Source organism: Hylobates moloch, unplaced genomic scaffold (assembly GCF_009828535.3).
Source record: "Hylobates moloch isolate HMO894 unplaced genomic scaffold, HMol_V3 SCAFFOLD_20, whole genome shotgun sequence".
Lineage (NCBI taxonomy): Eukaryota > Metazoa > Chordata > Mammalia > Primates > Hylobatidae > Hylobates > Hylobates moloch.
The window spans coordinates 43701240-43718948 of NW_026652295.1; the positions used below are offsets into that span (position 1 = coordinate 43701240).

A 17709-nucleotide genomic window follows, 5' to 3' on the forward strand; every position below is an offset into this window, starting at 1 on the left:
GTCACAGCCGTGCGCTCACCCCACAGAGAACACAGCTGATATTCTCCTCTTTCTGGATGCTACACTCCCATTAACTACCTAACTCTTCTCTCGCCGTGCCATAAAGCAACAATTTCCCTCTTTAGTGATTCCTCCGGCAGCCCCCACACTACCTAAACAACCCGCGCACCCCGCTTCTTAGCACAGCCCAGTCCCCCTCACCCCACGCCCACCCGCCAACAGGGAGGAGTCGAGAGGCAACTCCACGCTCGGCAGCAGAACCAGGGCGCTGCGCCCGGCCAGCACCTCCCACAGCCGCCCTCCCTTCAACACTCCGGCGTAGACGCCGAAGACCCAGGCGGCCGCCCTCGAGCCAGGGCCAGGGCGTGGCCGGCGCGGGGGCCCAGCGAAGCTGGGATCTCCGCGCTGCGTCCCTCCCGGCTTTCTGACGTCTCCCCCGCCCGCACCCCCGCACCGCCCCCCGCACGCCCCACAACCTCTGCTTTAAGAACCCTTGTAGGCACTGCTGCGTTTCCCGCGAGGAGAATGTGGGGGTGGAGATGGTGCGGTTTCTGCTGCTGCGGCCCGGGACACGCTTGGAAAGGGGCAGGGTGGGGGAGGGGCAGAGAGTGTGGAGTGTAGAAAGGGAAAAGGTGACTCGGCTGTGTGACGGGGGGATGGGGGGTGCAAGATGGCGTGAGCCCGACTCTCGGTGGGGCGGGGGTTGCGGAGACTAAGGAGTAAGCGATACGGACGCCCCCAGCACTGGCAGTGCGGGCGCATGCGCGCTCGTCCAGGTGGCGCGCGGTCTCCCAGCCCTAGCGAGCTACTTCCGCCACGCTCGCCGGGGGCGGGGCGTTGTGCGCGGCCTTCAGGGCCGGGCGTGGGCAGCGCTGAGCCACGCGGCGGCGTTTAGAGCTGTGGCCGCTGGGAGCGGAGTGGGGACGAGCTGAGATCGGTCAGGGTGTACGGGGTGCAGGCTTGAATTCTTTAGGAATTGGGCCCGAGAGGGCTAGGATGTTTGAAGGATTGCGTGACCGGCACTGGAAGTTGATTTTCAACTCCACGGAAGAGATTCACCGTTCTAAGCTTCTTTCCAGGAATTGGAGTGAACGGGATCTTAATGGGATTGCGCGTTTACAATGATGAAGGGAAACGGAGGGGTCTGAACGCTCCCCGCAGTGCGGACGTGTGGACGTGGAACCCTTTCTGGGACGGCGAAACCAGCTCTTCGCCGCTTCCGCGCGCCATCACTCCCTACCCTGATCTCGCACAGAATCTGTTTCATTAATCTGCAATTAATGTTTTTTCCCCAACTCATGTTACCAGACGCAGGCGTTTAACTACCATGTTTTGTTACTGAAAACTTTTTCTACTTGAAGGCTTTTTTTTTTTTTTTGGCCGATTCCGTGTTTAGATTTTGACCTGTTCCTCATTTTAAAAGCTTGCACCCCCAGTATTCAACTGTACATCCTGTCCTGCCGCATTTGATTGTTACAGATGTAGTTCTTTAAATAATACAGTAGTCGTAAGACAATGCTTTCAGTCTTTCACTCTTTATATGAAGTCTTATTTATATTTTAACATTCTTATTGGCTGCTTAAAGAAAACTGGTTATCCATGCTCACCTTCACACCTGTGTTGTCAAATACTATAAAATACTGTATTTTATAGGGATTCAAGTATTAACCCTCACCAAGTCTTTTTAAGCATCACTGCTTCAGTTATTTTCTTGCCTATAGATACTGTGAGTTCTGAAATAATGCCTTCCTTCTATTTGCTTAAATTGTTTAAAATAGCAACTTATTTGGTTATTTCCTCTGTGGATTGTAGTTGAGTCTGCTAATATTGTGTTTGATTCTCTTTAATCTCCCCAACGCTTCAATATTTGCCAAATACCTAAAATTCCAAAAGAATAGATATATTTAGGATGTGAGAGTTCAGCATGATATGTAAATAAGAGTTCGGCATGATATGTAAATAAGGGATCAATTCATTGCTGAGCAAAGTGTGCAGTATAAGGGAAAGTAACAGAGAGTGAGTATCGTGATAACTTCTTGCATGGGAAGACTGGTTGAAAGCTCTTTTGAGTACATTACCTAGAAGTTAGTTAGTAGAAGATTAAGAGAAAAATTAATGTTCACGTCTAAAGAAACATAAAAGCAGGTCATTTCAATTAAAATTATGTTCAGTTAATGTTGTCATAGAAGTTCCTGCACTGGAGTTTCACCTGCATCAAATGAGTACCTGTTTGATCCAGTTTATCAGGACAGAATCCAGATCATCTTATTCTAGGATGCTGGTGTCCAGCCTGCATAAAATCACGCACAGACCGGGCGCGGTGGCTCACGCCTGTAATTCCAGCACTTCGGGAGGCCAAGACAGGCGGATCACAAGGTCAGGAGATCGAAACCATCCTGGCCAACATGGTGAAACCCCGTCTCTACTGAAAATACAAAAAAGTATCCGGGTGTGGTGGCATGCGCCTGTAGTCCCAGCAACTCGGGAGGCTGAGGCAGGAGAATCGCTTGAACCTGGGAGGCGGAGGTTGCAGTGAGCCGAGATCACGCCACTGCACTCCAGCCTGGCAACAGAACTAGACTCCGTCAAAAAAAGAAAAAAAAAAAAATCACACACAACAAAAGTTAATGAGAGTGACACATGGAGAAGGGAAACTGAGTTAAGGCATTGATACAGGAAGTTTAAAAATTTATTCTTAGGAAACTGAATTGGGCTGTTGGCAGAGATCTGAGTTTTAAAGTCACATGAGTTAACCAGGTTCCTACCTCCTGGAATTTCTTAAAATCCATTTTTGAAAATCTGATTTAGCCATAATTTTGCTCATAGTTTGAGACCATTGCTATATACAAAGGGCCAAAAATATTTTTGCATTACATTCATATTAAATATCCTAAACTATCAATGGTACTAGGGTATCTTAATTATAACAAAGCTAGAACAGCGAAGCTGTTGCTGAAGTTAAGGCTTTGATGACTACCACATCTCAGAAAAACAAGTGATTTCCAAGGCACGTGGGGAAAACGCATCAGGAGACCAAGTTAATTTATCACTCCACGAAAATGTCTCCATGACCTGGACAAAATTGTTAAAGAAAAATGAAGCATTGTTAGTGTAGACTTTTACGTTCCTCTGGCATGTAACATTCACATAGACTGACTAGTGCAAAGAGAAAGTGCATATATCTAAGTAAAAGTGCCCATGGGCATCTTAAAATGATTAGGTAGTAAGCCCACATTCTCAACAGAACAGCAGAAGTCATGGCTAATATGGAACCATCTCTCTGATTCCGTGGAAGTGGTTTCTTTTTATTATTATTTTTTGAGACAGAGTCTTGCTCTGTCACCCAGGCTGGAGTGCAGTGGCCCAATCTCGGCTCACTGCAACCTCCGCCTCCCCAATTCAAGTGGTTCTCCTGCCTCAGCCTCCTGAGTAGCTGGAATTACAGGCATGCGCCACCACGTCCGGGTAATTTTTGTATTTTTAGTAGAGGCGGGGGTTTCACCATGTTGGTCAGGCTGGTCTCAAACTCCCGACCTTGTGATCTGCCTGCCTCGGCCTCCCAGAGTGCTGGGATTACAGGCATCAGCCACCTCGCCCGGCCAGAAGTGGTTTCTTCTCATGTGGATGCCACAGTGACAGTTCAGGTGACCTGGAAATTCTTTGTTGTTTGAGATTCATAACTCTTACTTGCTAGGATGTTTGTGGGGACTTTTTATTTTCTATATATCAATTATTTCATCCTTTGCTATATTTGCCTTCTATTTTTAATGCTTAAGTTGTCACCATGGAAATAAACTGGGTGGATTGCATATTGTTTAGAACTGTATATTGCAATTGTTGCTATATTAGTTTTCTGACGTTGAGAACTGTTTTCCAATTGCATTCTCAAAAGTATCTTGTTCTATGTATAGAGCAAGTTGTTCTGACCGAAAAGATTACTCAGCCCGGTAGTACCTGAGCAAGTCACTTAACATCATTGGACCCCAGTTTTTGTATCTGTAGAATGAGGTGATAGAACCAAATGAACTAAAACCTTACAGCCCTAAAATTCTATGTTCCTTCAGAATGAGACTAGCCAAAGGATGGATCCTGAAGTTGTGCAGAATAATTTCAGCATTTGTGCTACAAAAATTACAAAAATATTCAGGGCTTTTTTTTTTCTTTTGAGAGAGGGTTTCCCTCTCTGTTTGTTGCCCAGGCTGGAGTGCAGTCATGCAATCATAGCTCAATGTAGCCTCAACCTTCTGGGCTCAAGCAATCCTTCCACCTCAGCCTCCTCAGTAGCTGGGACTACAGACATGTGCCACGACACTCAGCTAATTTCTAAATTTTGTGTATAGATGGGGATCTCCCTATGTTGCCCAGGCTGGTGTCAAACTCCTAGGCTCAAGAGATCCTCCTGCCTCAGCCTCCCAAAGTGCTGGGATTACAGGAGTGAGCTGCCATGCCCTGCCTGATGTTACACATTTCAAAAGAAAAACCAACATGAAAAGATGTATCAAATATGCTGATGCACTGCAGGGGGTCGGGGTATCACAAAATTGTTAATGTGTAATCAAATTGGCTTCCCCAACCTTCCAACTGCATGCATAAGGAAAAGCAGTACAATGATTAGAAAAAAATGTTAAAAAATTATACAGTACCAGGTAGCTTGTAGAATTGTAATCATGATCATCCTCTTAGGGACCTGTCATTGTAGATTTCACAGTCCAGGGTCTTTTAAAATTAGTGCTTGGCTGCTGAAAAAATGATTATGTTTTTGAGAGTCAGAATGGTAGGGGAACCATGGAATATCAGAATTTCAAAGAGCCTTTCAGCTCTTCAGGCACATGAAAACTTAGTTGTTCCCGTTCCCATGGAATCCAATATGTAATACTCTTGTACTGGAATCAAACAACTTTTACATTTCAACAGATTGTTGTAGGCCTACTATGTACCTGACACTATTCTCAAAGCTGCAGATAGAGCAGTGAACAAAACAGACAAAAACCTATGCCATCATCAAACTCACATGCTAGTAGGAGTTAGAAAATAAAAACAAATGCCTAAAATAAATACCTAAATTATATAGTATGTTAGAAGATCATGAGTGTTATCAGAAAAGTTTATACAGGAAGGGACGTGGAAGGAGACCAAGCACAGGAGGAATGGGGAAGATGTAATTTTTAAATTGGGCAGTTGAAGCAGGCCTCACTGAGAAAGTAGTATTTGAAGAATGACTTGAAAGTGAAGGAGATACCTGCACATATCTGAAGAAAGAGCATTCCAGGCTATGAGAACAACTTGTGCAAACCCTAGGGTGGGGACAGGTCTGGTAAGTTGAAGCAACTGCCAGGAGGCCACTGTAGCTAAAGAAGAGTAACCCAGAAAGAAAATCATGTGATATGAGGTCAGAGAAGCACTAGGCCAGATGGTGAAAGGCCTTGTGTGCCTGACACTGAGAGGCTATTGGCAGAAGATTGACATCATAAGATTTAGGCTTTAAATTGGTTACCTTAGCTGCTAGGTTGAAAATAGCATGTAGAGTGACAGGTCCTATTGCAGTAACCCAGGCAAAAGATGATGGTGGCTTGTACTAGGGTTGTTACAGTAGAGGCCTTAAGACATGGTTGGGTTCTGGGTATATTTTGAAAACCAATATGATTTGTTGACACATTGGATTTAGGGTTCTAGAGAAAGAGAGGAATCAAGGATGAACAATTTTGTTCAGAGCAACTGGAAAAATGGATTTGCTTACATTAGCTGAGATGGGGAAGATTGGGGTTGGACTATGCTGAGTAGGTGCAAGAGATCAGGAATGCAGTTTGGGGAATAAGTACATAATTAAGCATGATGTTTGTGTTATCTTTAATGTTTTGCCATCAAAAATAAGTAAGTTCTGGGCTGGGCATGGTGACTCACACCTGTAATTCCAGCACTTTGGGAGGCCAAGGCAGGTGGATCATTTGAGGCCTGTTCAAGACCAGCCTGGCCAATATGACGAAACCTCATCTCTACAAAAAAACACACAAAAAATTAGCCAGGTGGGGTGGCACATGCCTGTAATCCCAGCTACCAGCTACTTAGGAGGCTGAGGCAGGAGAATCGCTTGAACCCAGGAGGCAGAGGTTGCAGTGAGCCAAGATAGCACCACCGCACTCCAGCCTGGACAACAAAGTGAGACCCTGTCTCAGTAAATAAATAAGTTCTTAAGGAAATGAAAAGTTACAATTTGTAACATTTTATAATAATTAAATTAATTTCTAATCTTGCTCATGTAATAAAGTTCCATTTAGACCTATCTAACATATGTCAAAGAATACCTTCAAGAAAGTTTGAGAAAAGCTAAACATCCCCTTGTTTAAAAAAAAAAAAGAAAAATTTTTTTTCATCTATCAATCCTTGAAGGTAGAGAATAAAGTTAAGACAAGTATACAGAAACATCCAGTTCTCCAAAGTATTTTCATTGAAACTGAATCTGTTTCAGTGAATTATTCAAATAACTGCCTTCTTTTTCTATTACATGTGGAAACAGGACCAAAAGTTATTTGGTGCCATATAAAATAAACTACAGTGTGGCTAGTGCAACCTGCTATTCCTACTTCACATTCTGAAGGTGGATGCAACAAACCTATTTTGACTAAGTAATGCTCAGATCATTTGTTAAATAGTAATCAGGGAACTGTACCAACAGGTTTCACCAGGTTACTTTGTTTTTATTTTTAGCTTTTTACAGATGCAGCATACGCTGTATTTTCCTCTTTCCAGAATATATTTAAAACCATTTCTTTAACTCAGTCAGGTATAGTGTAAAAAATAAGGGCTTTGGTGTCACTTTAGCCATAATGCTGGGCAAGTTATTCCACTGAAAATAAGTGTCCTCCACCGTAAAATAAGAATAGGAATACCTAATGTAGGAAGGTTGATATCAGGATTTAAATGGGAAGTTCCCGACACATTGAAAATATTTAATAATTTGTAGTTATTATTGTTTTCCAGGGGTGGGGGGATGGTCGGAATTTTTTTGGTTTTTTTTTTTTTAGACAGAGTTTCGCTCCATTGCCCGGGCTGAGTGCAGTGGCATGATCTCAGCTCACTGCAACCTCTGCCTCCTGTGTTCAAGCTATTCTTATGTCTCAGCCTCCTGAGTAGCTGGGACTACAAGCATGCACCACCACGCCCGGCTAATTTTTGTATTTTTTATAGAGACAGCATTTCGTTATGTTGGCAAGGCTGGCCTCAAGTGATCCTCCCACCTTGGCCTCCCAAAGTGCTGGGATTATGGGTGTGAGCCACTGTGCCTGGCCAGTTTTCCAGTTTTTATTATAATTAGTTATTGAGTAATTTTATAATGTTTATATTTTTTAATGTGTTAGATATAGTACTATTAAACACAAAATCTTATCTCAAGTATTAGATATTAGGGTTTTTTTTTTTTTTTTTAAGACCGGGTCTCACTCTCTCCCAGACTGGAGTTCAGTGGCACGATCATAACTCACTGTAGCTTCAAACTTCGGGGCTCAAGCAATCCTCCCACCTGATGCTACAGATGCACACCACCATACCCAGTTAATTTTTTTAAAAAATTTTATGGAGATGGGGTCTCACTATGTTGCCCAAGCTGATCTCAAACTCCTGGCCTCACGTCATCTTCCTGCCTCAGCATCCAAACTGCTGGGACTACAGGCATCAGCCACTATGCCCAGCCTATTTTTTCTTAATTCAGTAAACTTATGTAAATGTGACAATTATTCTTTTAACAAACATTTACTGAGGACGTAGTAAGTACACTATTAGTCATTGTTAGACATTGGGAATATAAGATGAATAAGAGTCTCTGCTCTCAAAAAGACTTCTTACTGGTGAATTTAGGAGAGACAAAGGTATATAAACAAGGAAGAGCAAAGGTACTATGATAATATGTAACCTGGGTGTCAGCTGAGATCTCCCTGGGTTTTAAGCTCTCGGTTAGGATTGGTTTGTACCTCCATTCCACCTCATTTGCAAGTCCAGTGCCCAACCCAAGATTTCTTCTTATTTCTGGGGAGCTAATATTCTCACTGAACCGCTTTGGCTCTGAACTTCCCCTTATGGTAAACTAGTGAGGTTCATGGATGAGCTGCCATCTGTCCTTATTCCACAAACATCCACTCAGATGTGGAACTTATCCGTGTTCCCAGGTTTCACCCAAAAGCATTTTCACAAAGCTCTGTGTGGGCACAGCAGATTTACTGAGGTTGTGAAATGATGAAAGGGAGTTAACATCACAATACCACAGAAACACAACTTAAAAGTACTGTAAACTTCTATTCTTAAAAGCGGGCCAGGTGTAGTGGCTCACACCTGTAATCCCAGCACTTTGGGAGGCCAAGGTGGGTGGATCGCTTGAAGTCAGGAGTTCAAGATCAGCCTAGTCAATATGGCGAAACCCCATCTCTACTAAAAATACAGAAATCAGCTGGGCGTGCTGGTGCATGCCTGTAATCCCAGCTACTCAGTAGGCTGAGGCAGGAGAATCGCTTGAACCTGGGAGGTGGAGGTTGTGTTGAGCGAAGATCGCACCACTGCACTCCAGCCTTGGCGAAAAAGCACTCCTGCCACAATGTCATGCTTCTCCACAATGCCCCTTTTTCTTCTTCCTACTCAGTCCTCTGCTCTTCCTCACCCACAAATTCTTATTTGTTTCTAATATTAAGTAGTTTTTTTTTCCTTAGATTCCAGCAGGCTCCAGTCTTTGAGGGCATACTGGCCACGCAGCAGCTTATTAGTGCATTTTCTTTTTTTTTTTTTGAGACGGAATTTCACTCTTGTTGCCCAGGCTGGAGTGCAATGGCACGATCTCGGCTCACCACAACCTCTGCCTCCTAGGTTCAAGCGATTCTCCTGCCTCAGCCTCCCTAGTAGCTGGGATTATAGGTATGTGCCACCACGCCCGGCTAATTTTGTATTTTTAGTAGAGATGGGGTTTCTCCATATTGGTCAGGCTGGTCTCGAACTGCCGACTTCAGGTGATCTGCCCGCTCGGCCTCCCGAAGTGCTGGGATTACAAGCGTGAGCCACCGCGCCCAGCCTATTAGTGCATTTTCTCAAAGAAATTGGAGATCATTTCCTTCAAAACTATCTGCTCTAATATAAATTATCTTACCTCCATATGTATAGATTGTAGCAGAGACACAATTAGAGAGTAGTCATTTGAGGTCACTAAGTGTTGACTGGAGCAGAGAAAGATGTCAAGGAAGATAACTTCTCTGAACTTCAGTTGTCTTCAAGGTCTTGTAATGAGAATTATGTGGAAATGTATGCGAAGTGCCTTGCACATGATAAGCTCTTAATAAATGTTGGGTTTTTTTGTTATTATTGTCGTTACTATTGAGAAGATGACTCATCACTCAGCCTTGAAAAGTAAATGATGGTTTAACAAAATGAGGAAGGATAATTTAGGCAGAGGGAGCCGTATTAGCAAAGTCAAAGTGCGCTGGAGGAAACTGTGGGTTGTCCAGCATGATGAGATCATGGGGTATGAGAAGGAAAGCTAGAAATTTGACAGGAGCCAGATCAAAGTCTTGGGCATTAAGTTTGGGCTTTATCTAATAAAAGATGGTGAGACTTGGAATAATTTTTTTTAATGCAATGACATGGTTAAATTTGCCTTTTAGTTGACAGTAATGTGTAAGACAGGTTGGAAGGGTGAAAAATTGGAAGGAGCTAACAGTTCAGGAAGAGAGGATATGGGCTAGAGTTAAGTCAACGGAATAGGAAACAATAGAAGATGGCAAGAGAAATGCTAAAGAAGTAGAATTTTATATGACTTTGGTACTCTTAAGACATGAGGATAGAAGTAAGGCAAAGAAGGAACTCAAGTATCATTCCAAGGTTTCTTGACTTACTGAGTCGATGGTAGTACCATTTATCAAGACAAGGAATACTAAAATGGCAGTTTTGGACATATGTTTGAGGTGACTGTACAAAATCTCAGTGGCTATGACAAGTAGCAAACTGGAATATTCCGGCAAAATAGTCAAGATAGAAGCTAGAATAAAGTCTGTAGTTCAAGAGAGTGGATGGACATTTAGATTTAGGAACCAGAAGTACACAGCACTCATCATTCCACACACATAACTCACATGCGACACACAGCCCTGTTCCTAGATTCGGCCTAGAACCATTCTCGCGAGAATCTGTGTGGGCACAGCAGAAGCCAAAGGAGACAATGAAATGCCCGAGACAGTGCATGAAACAATGAGAAGTGAGTCAAACATCAAATCCTAAATATCCACATTCAATGCTTCTGGTTCCCAGATCTAAATGTGCACATACTCTCCTGATCTCCAGAGTGTATTCTAGCTTCTATCCGCACCATTCTGCCTGAATATTCCAGTTGTGCTACTGGTTATAGCCACTGGGATTTTATTTTATTTTATTTTATTTTTTTATTTTATTTTATTTTTTTTTTTGAGACGGAGTCTCACTCTGTCACCCAGGCCAGAGTGCAGTGGCACAATCTCGGCTCACTGCAAGCTCTGCCTCCCGGGTTCATGCCATTCTCCTGCCTCAGCCTCTCCGAGTAGCTGGGACTACAGGCGCCCGCCACCACGCCCGGCTAATTTTTTGTATTTTTAGTAGAGACGGGGTTTCACCGTGGTCCCGATCTCCTGACCTCGTGATCCGCCCACCTCGGCCTCCCGAAGTGCTAGGATTACAAGCGTGAGCCACCGCGCCCGGCCGCCACTGGGATTTTACACAGTTACCTTAAACACAGTCAATGGGAGGAGGAGAGGAAGAGTCAACAAGGAACATTGAGAGGGTGATTAGTGGTGTCACAGAAACCAGGAGAGCAGAGTTTCAAAGAGGCATATTAATGATGCTAAAATGAGAATCAGGATTAACTGGACTTAGCCAGTTGAAGGTAACCGTTGGCAAAACAGCTTCAATAGAGTGGTAGGAATAGAAGCTTGGTTATTGTGACTTGGAAAGTCCTATAAGTTCCTTATTCTTCCCAAGAACTTGGCTTGTGAAAGAGAAAGAGTAGCTGGAGAAATATTCAGGGCCATAAGATAGATTTTCAAGATCAAAAGACTTGAGGTTGTTTACAGGCTTTCGAGAAGAAGCTGGTAAGGGAGGGAAGGTTTGAACTCTTGGGATAGACAAAGGCTAATGACAAAATCATTATGATGCAAAGATGCAATTAGACCCTAGAAAAGAGCCCAGAAAGCGGGATGAGTCTTAAATTAGAAAAGAGGCAGACTGGAAAAAAGAAATAAGAACTTGAAGCAGACCATACCTGATGATCCCAGTTTTTTCAGTAACGTATGAAAGCAACTATTTTGCTAAGAAAGTGAGGATGACAGGGTAAATCCTGTATGAGGTGATAAAGTTTTGTTGCCACACTATGAGGAATAGGACAGAGATAACCAGAGGCTTGTTAAATTGCAGCTAGCCCAGAGCATACAGCAGTGGCTCTAAAAGTGAACTTGCAGCATCTGCTTCTCATTAGAAATAAACATTTGGGCCCCACCCAAACCTGCAGAATCAGATACTCTGCGGGGCGGAGTTCAGCAATCTACCTTAACAAGTTGCCCAGGTGATTTTGAAGTAAGTTAATGTTTGAGAACAACTTGCAGTACAGCATCTACAGAATTTGTGGCTCCTCCAACTAGCAAGGAATGATGAAGCACAAACTATGCTACTCAACCACATTCTAGTCATTTTTGGTAATATTTTTCATATTACAAATATATTTATTTGGAACAATATTGTTAAGGACTTTTAAAACTACTGGTTTCTCTCTAGAAATGGGTGTCATACAAGATTTAAAAATCTAAACCAAGAGATTTCTTTCTTCCAAATTTTACAAAGCAAATACTATAAAAAAATCTTGCTTCTCTACTCTCATTTTACATTTATAATAGAGAAATAATAAAATTGTTGTTCACAGCATCAGAAATATTCAGCGACTCCCCCTATATAGCAATTCTCAAATTATGCTCCAGCACTGGTATCATCTCATTTTAACCAAATAATGTCAGTCGTTTCCCAGTTCATGGGGAAGGAGTTTATGAACTGAATTTCTCAATTTTAAATTATCCCCCAACAAATGTTTCTTAAACCTTTGGCTTCTACTACTACTTGTCTTGCAGCAAGTTCTAATTGATGACCAAGTAAGTGAACAAATAGTAAATGAATATTAATGAAACTTGAAGTTAGCCAGTCATACTTAGTTCAATAGTTTCTCTTTAATAGAACACATGGTTATGACTGTGATTTTTATATTGCATACCAATAATAAAGTCATTTTCTACTATAATTGTCCCAATAATATTGCCATTGTTCAAATATTTGGAACCTAACTTGGACTACTTTCATGATCTGGGAGATATCCTTTTGGAAATCCTAAACAGTGGAACAGCCAACAGACCGCTGGTCTAGAAAGATCATAAAGACTTATTTTTCATCTAAATATGCATGTAGGTGATCAAGGTGATTTAACCAGGTATGCCTTGCTTAAAGAAATATGGCATAATATGTAGAAATCCATATTTGTAAACCATAGATGGACATACAGATGAGAGTGAGACATTCTCCAATTACTTACAATTAAGACTAAGCTCTGAAAGTTCATTTGTACAATAAGTAAATAATGGATCACTGTAGAGATACAGATCCAAGGCAGCAAGCCTTAATTATAACCTGATTAAAATATGATATAAATAAGAAGAGAGGTTAGTCAAGAAGCACAGAAAGAGCAGAATTAGAATATATTGGCAGGCTGGGCATGGTGGCTCATGCCTGTAATCTGGCACTTTGGGAGGCTGAGGTGGGCACATCACTTGAGGCCAGGAATTAGAGAACAGCCTGGCCAGCATGGTGAAACTTCGTCTCTACTAAAAATACAAAAATTAGGTATGGTGGCACACACCTGTAATCCCAGCTGCTTGGGAGGTTGAGGCACAAGAATCCCTTGAACCTGGGAGATGGAGGTTGCAGTGAGCCAAGATTGCACCACTGCCCTCAGCCTGGGCCACAGAGGAAGACTCTGTCTCAAAAAAAAAAAAAAAAAAGTTATTTCACATTCCAATACTATGGAGGTAAATGAGGAAAAGAAATACGTCAGGCTATGAGGGTCTTAGTATTATTTAAAAATTCAAATTATATAGATAACTCTCATTATCCTGATTCTGTTGTGACCAAGCAACCTTTAGATTCTTTGGCTTCCATGAATAGTATTTGGCTTCTCAGTAATGTGACAACAGTGTCAATGGTAATGTCAATAATGATAATGTCAATAACTCAGGATTTTGTGTTTTATGCTGGGTCTCTTATAAGTTGAGTCAGCTCTGGAACAGCAATATGTTTTCTGGTGAGGGTCAAGGGGGTCAAACCCCAAACCCGAACTCCACTCTAAGAGGTTCAGGCAGTCTTCCTTGGCGGTACCCCAACCTGGAAACCTGCCTTTCTTCTGAACAACTACAGGAAACAGATAAATTATCATGTGTTTTTCACCTCATAAAAGGATCGTTTGTTTTATAAAAATGTTTTAAAACATTGGGAACTTAGATGAGAAACTGAGAAATGACTTTTGAGTTATCAGAAGTTCTTTAACGTTGACATAACTAGTCTTGATGGTGTGGTGAGGGTATAAATGTGAATGTATTGAACAGATCACTCATTTGAGGTTAGCAGTTAAAAGAAGGAAGGGAACAAAATGGAAGGTGAAAGGGTAGTTGGGTAATTGAAAAAGGGTTTTGGTTGTTATTTTCCCCCACGAGAAAGAAACTAGGTCAGAAAAAAAAGAGAAAGGCCAATGGAAATGGAAATAGAGATATGAACATCACAGGAGAGAAGCTGGATAACTGGGAATACAGGCTCCCTAAAAAGATTGGGTTTGTGGGGCAAGGGGGACATTTCCTTTGGGGAAAACTCCTTCAAAGTTACTCTGAAACATAGTACTTCTTTTAAATACATAACTTTATTATTATAGAATGGCTTTAGACTCTCTTCCCTCTGATCAAATATCTCTCAAATTTTATTTATTTACAAAATATGAATGAAGTGTCTCTCACAATTAAAAGAGGAAGAAAGATGTGATCCCTGTCCTAGAGAAGCTTATAGTCTAACCGGAAAAGATGGACTTCTAAACAAATCATTGCATGTCTTGTATAGGTACAAGATTCTATGTGATATGGTTTGGATGTTTATCCACTCCAAATTTCATTTTGAAATGTGATTCCCAAAGTTGGAGCTGGGGCCTGGTTGAAGGTGACTAGATCATGGGGGCAGATCCCTCATGAATGGCTTAGCATCATCCCCTTGGTAAAAGTGAGCTCTTGCTGTTAGTTTATATGAGATTCTGTTGTTAAAAAGAGTCTGAGACCTTCCCCTTGCTCTCTTGTTCCCACTGTCGCCCTGTGATGAGCCTGTGCCTGCTTCACTCTTCATCATGATTATAAGCTTTCTGGGCAGATATTGGTACTATGATTACTTGTACAGCCTGAAGAACCATGAACCAATTAAACCTTTTTTCTTTATAAATTACCCAGCCTCAGGTATTTCTTTACAGCAATGCTAAAATGGCCTAACACATTGTATTAGTCTGTTTCCACGCTGCTGTAAAGAACTGCCTGAGACTGGGTAATTTACAAAGGAAAGAGGTTTAATTGACTCACGGTTCAGCACGGCTGGGGAGGTTTCAGGAAACTTACAGTCATGGTGGAAAGCGAAGACGAAGCAAGGCACCTTCTTCACAAGGCAGCAGGAAAGAGAAGTGCCAAGCAAAGGGGAAAGAGCCCCTTATAAAACTCACTATCACGAGAACAGCATGGGGAAAACTGCCCCATGATTCAGTTACCTCTACCTGGCCTCTCACTTGACACGTGGGGATTATGGGGATACAAATCAAGATGAGATTTGGGTGGGGACACAAAGCCTAACTGTATCACACACTATGGAAGCATAGAGGAGATTAGTTTTGCTTTTCAAATATTCAAATAATACTTCAAAACTATTTAATCCATTTCATTGGTGGCTCATCTTTTCACCAGTTTCCAGTCCTCATCTGCAGGCTCTCATATATGTAGTCAGGCCTTTATACTTGTTTCCAGTCGGTTAAACAAACATACATTTTCTTTGCTTGTACAATATAATAGAACTAGAGGCTCTGGGGAACTCAGAATTACATAATACATAATCCCTGCTTTCAAGAAATCTGCACGCCAATTGAGGTGTGCAAGCTAATAGAATATTTTATTTTTTACTATTTATATTTAAATATAGGGTGGGCATATTGGCTCATGCCTGTAATCCCAGCACTTTGAGAGGCCAAGGCAGGAGGATTGCTTGAGGCTGGGAGTTTGAGACCAGCCTGGGCAACATTTTGTGAGACTCTGTGTCTACAAAAAATACATAAAAACTAGCCAGGTGTGGTGGCATCCACCTATATTCCTAGCTACTTGGGAAGCTGAGGCAGGAGGAATGCATGAGTCCAGGTTACAGTGAGCTGTGATCACACCACTATACTCCAGCCTGGACAACAGAGTGAGATTCTGTCCCTAATAAAATAAAATAAATAAAAATAAATACACTTTTACTTCTTAAAGGGAAAACTAATTCGGCTGTATAATCCCCATAATAATTCTGTGACATTTCCCAGACAGCAAAGACTTTAGGTGGGGAGGGTCAGAAGAAAAAGAAGGGAGACCAATCCATTGTAATGTTAATTTCTAGGTGTGGAAATTACCTAGAAAACGCCTAGATCTATTTTTTTTTAATGTTTATTCCGTTTGGTGTTCTCTGAGCTTCCTAGTCTAAGGTTTAGTGTCTCTCATTCATTTTGGAAAATTCTCAGCCATCATTACTGCAAATATTTCTTCTGTTGATTTCTTTCTTTCTTCCCCTTCTGTTATTTCCATTACAAGTATGTTACCCTTTAGTAATCAGCCCACAGTTCTTGGACATTCTGTTCAGATTTTTTTCTTTCTACGGGCATATCTTCAGGCTCACAGATTCTTTGTCCATGTCACATCTTTTGATGAGCCCATCAAAGGCATTCTTTATTTCTGTTACAGTGTTTTTGACTTCTAGTATTTCCTTTTATTGTTTCTTAGGGTTTCTATCTGTTTATATTACCCATTTGCTCTCACATGACATTCTTTTTTTCTCAATTAGATCCCTTAGCATATTAATTATAGTTATTTTAGATTTCTAGTCTGATAATTTCAAAATCTCTGCTATATCTGAGTCTGGTTCTGATGCTTACTTTGTCTATTCAGACTGTACTTTTTGCTTCTTAGTATTTCTTGTAATTTTTTGTTGAAAGTCAAGTATCGTGTATTGGGTAAAAGGAACTGAGGTAGATAGGCCTTCACTGTGTGGTTTTGTTTTTCTGGCTAGGAGTTAAGCTGTGCTTATTGTTTGCTATAGCTGCGGTGTCAGTGTCTAAAATATACTATTAATGTATTCTTGCATTGTGTAAAGTAAGATTTTTTTTTTTTTTTCTGGAAATGGAGTCTCGCTGTGTAGCCCAGGCTGGAGTGCAATGTCCAATTTTGGCTCACTGCAACCTCTGCCTCCCAGGTTCAAGAGATGCTCCTGCCTCAGCCTCCTGAATAGCTGGGACTGCAGGCGCCCGCCACCACGCCTGGCTAATTTTTTGTATTTTTAGTAGAGATGGGATTTCACCATGTTAGCCAGGATGGTCTTGATCTCCTGACCTCATGATCTACCTGCCTCGGCCTCCCAAAGTGCTGGGATTACAGGCATGAGCCACTGCACCCAGCCTGGTAAAGAAAGATTTATAAAGAAAAGAGATTTAATTGGCTCATAGTTCTGCAGGCTATATAAGAAGTGTAGTGCCAGCATCCCTTTCTGGTGAGGGCCTCAGGAAGCTTACAACCATGGCAGAAAGTGAATAGGGGAGCCAGTGCATAACATGGTGACAGCAGGAGTAAGGTTGGGGTTGGGTAGGGGGTGCCACATTCTTTTTTTTTTTTTTTTTGAGACGGAGTCTCACTCTGCCCAGGCGTGATCTCGGCTCACTGCAACTTCTGACTCCCGGGTCCCGCTTCAAGCAATTCTCCTGCCTAAGCCTCCTGAGTAGCTGGGATTACACGCATGCACCACCATGTCCAGCTAATTTTTGTATTTTTAGTAGAGACGGGATTCCACCATGTTGTTCAGGCTGGTCGTGATCTGCCCTCCTCGTGATCTGCCCTCCTCGGCCTCCCAAAGTACTAGGATTACAGTCGTGAGCCACGGTGACCAGCTACCACACTCTTAACCAGATCTCATATGAACTCAGAGTGAGAACTTACTCATTGTGATGAGGAAAGCACCAAGCCATTCATGAGGGATTCACCCCCATGACCCAAACACCTCCCACCAAGGCCCCACCTCTAACACTGAGGATTATATTTCAACATGAAATTTGGAGGGGACAAACATCCAAGCCATATCAAATGTCCTCTAGAGTCCTTGCTTTAGCCTTGCGTATTGTCTTTGGGTTTCCCTAGAGACTCCTTTTTAAGTAGGGTCTGAAGCTTACAGATCTTTTAGCTGTGATCCTCAGTGAGTATAAAGGACCCTGATTGATGTGGTGGTAAAGTACAGGAGCAGAGGAAGTGTTCTATAATTTTATTATTAGCTTTCAGTCTTTTAGTGAGCCTGGCTCCCTGGGCTGTGAGCTTCACAAGTGCTTCTCATCTTCTCCTCCTCCCGACACCGCCATCAAGTTAGATA

The 17709-nt window shown here is 42.1% G+C and overlaps 2 protein-coding genes across 6 annotated transcripts in view; one reads left to right on the top strand and one right to left on the bottom strand.

The window, feature by feature from the left end:
- SUPT3H (SPT3 homolog, SAGA and STAGA complex component) overlaps nucleotides 1-694 on the bottom strand; it is a 555592-nt gene extending 554898 nt beyond the window's left edge. Inside the window, exon 1 of one of the 3 annotated variants that reach the window (XM_058432546.1) lies at nucleotides 477-694. The gene's annotated coding sequence lies outside the window, so the exon portion shown is untranslated. Of the gene's footprint in view, nucleotides 1-19; nucleotides 113-212; nucleotides 372-476 lie in introns of those variants that run through there. The other 2 variants (XM_058432547.1, XM_058432550.1) reach the window with 2 other exon arrangements.
- Nucleotides 1-17709, top strand: part of RUNX2 (RUNX family transcription factor 2) — a 226327-nt gene that overhangs the window by 48212 nt on the left and 160406 nt on the right. The gene's annotated exons all lie outside the window — the stretch shown is intronic.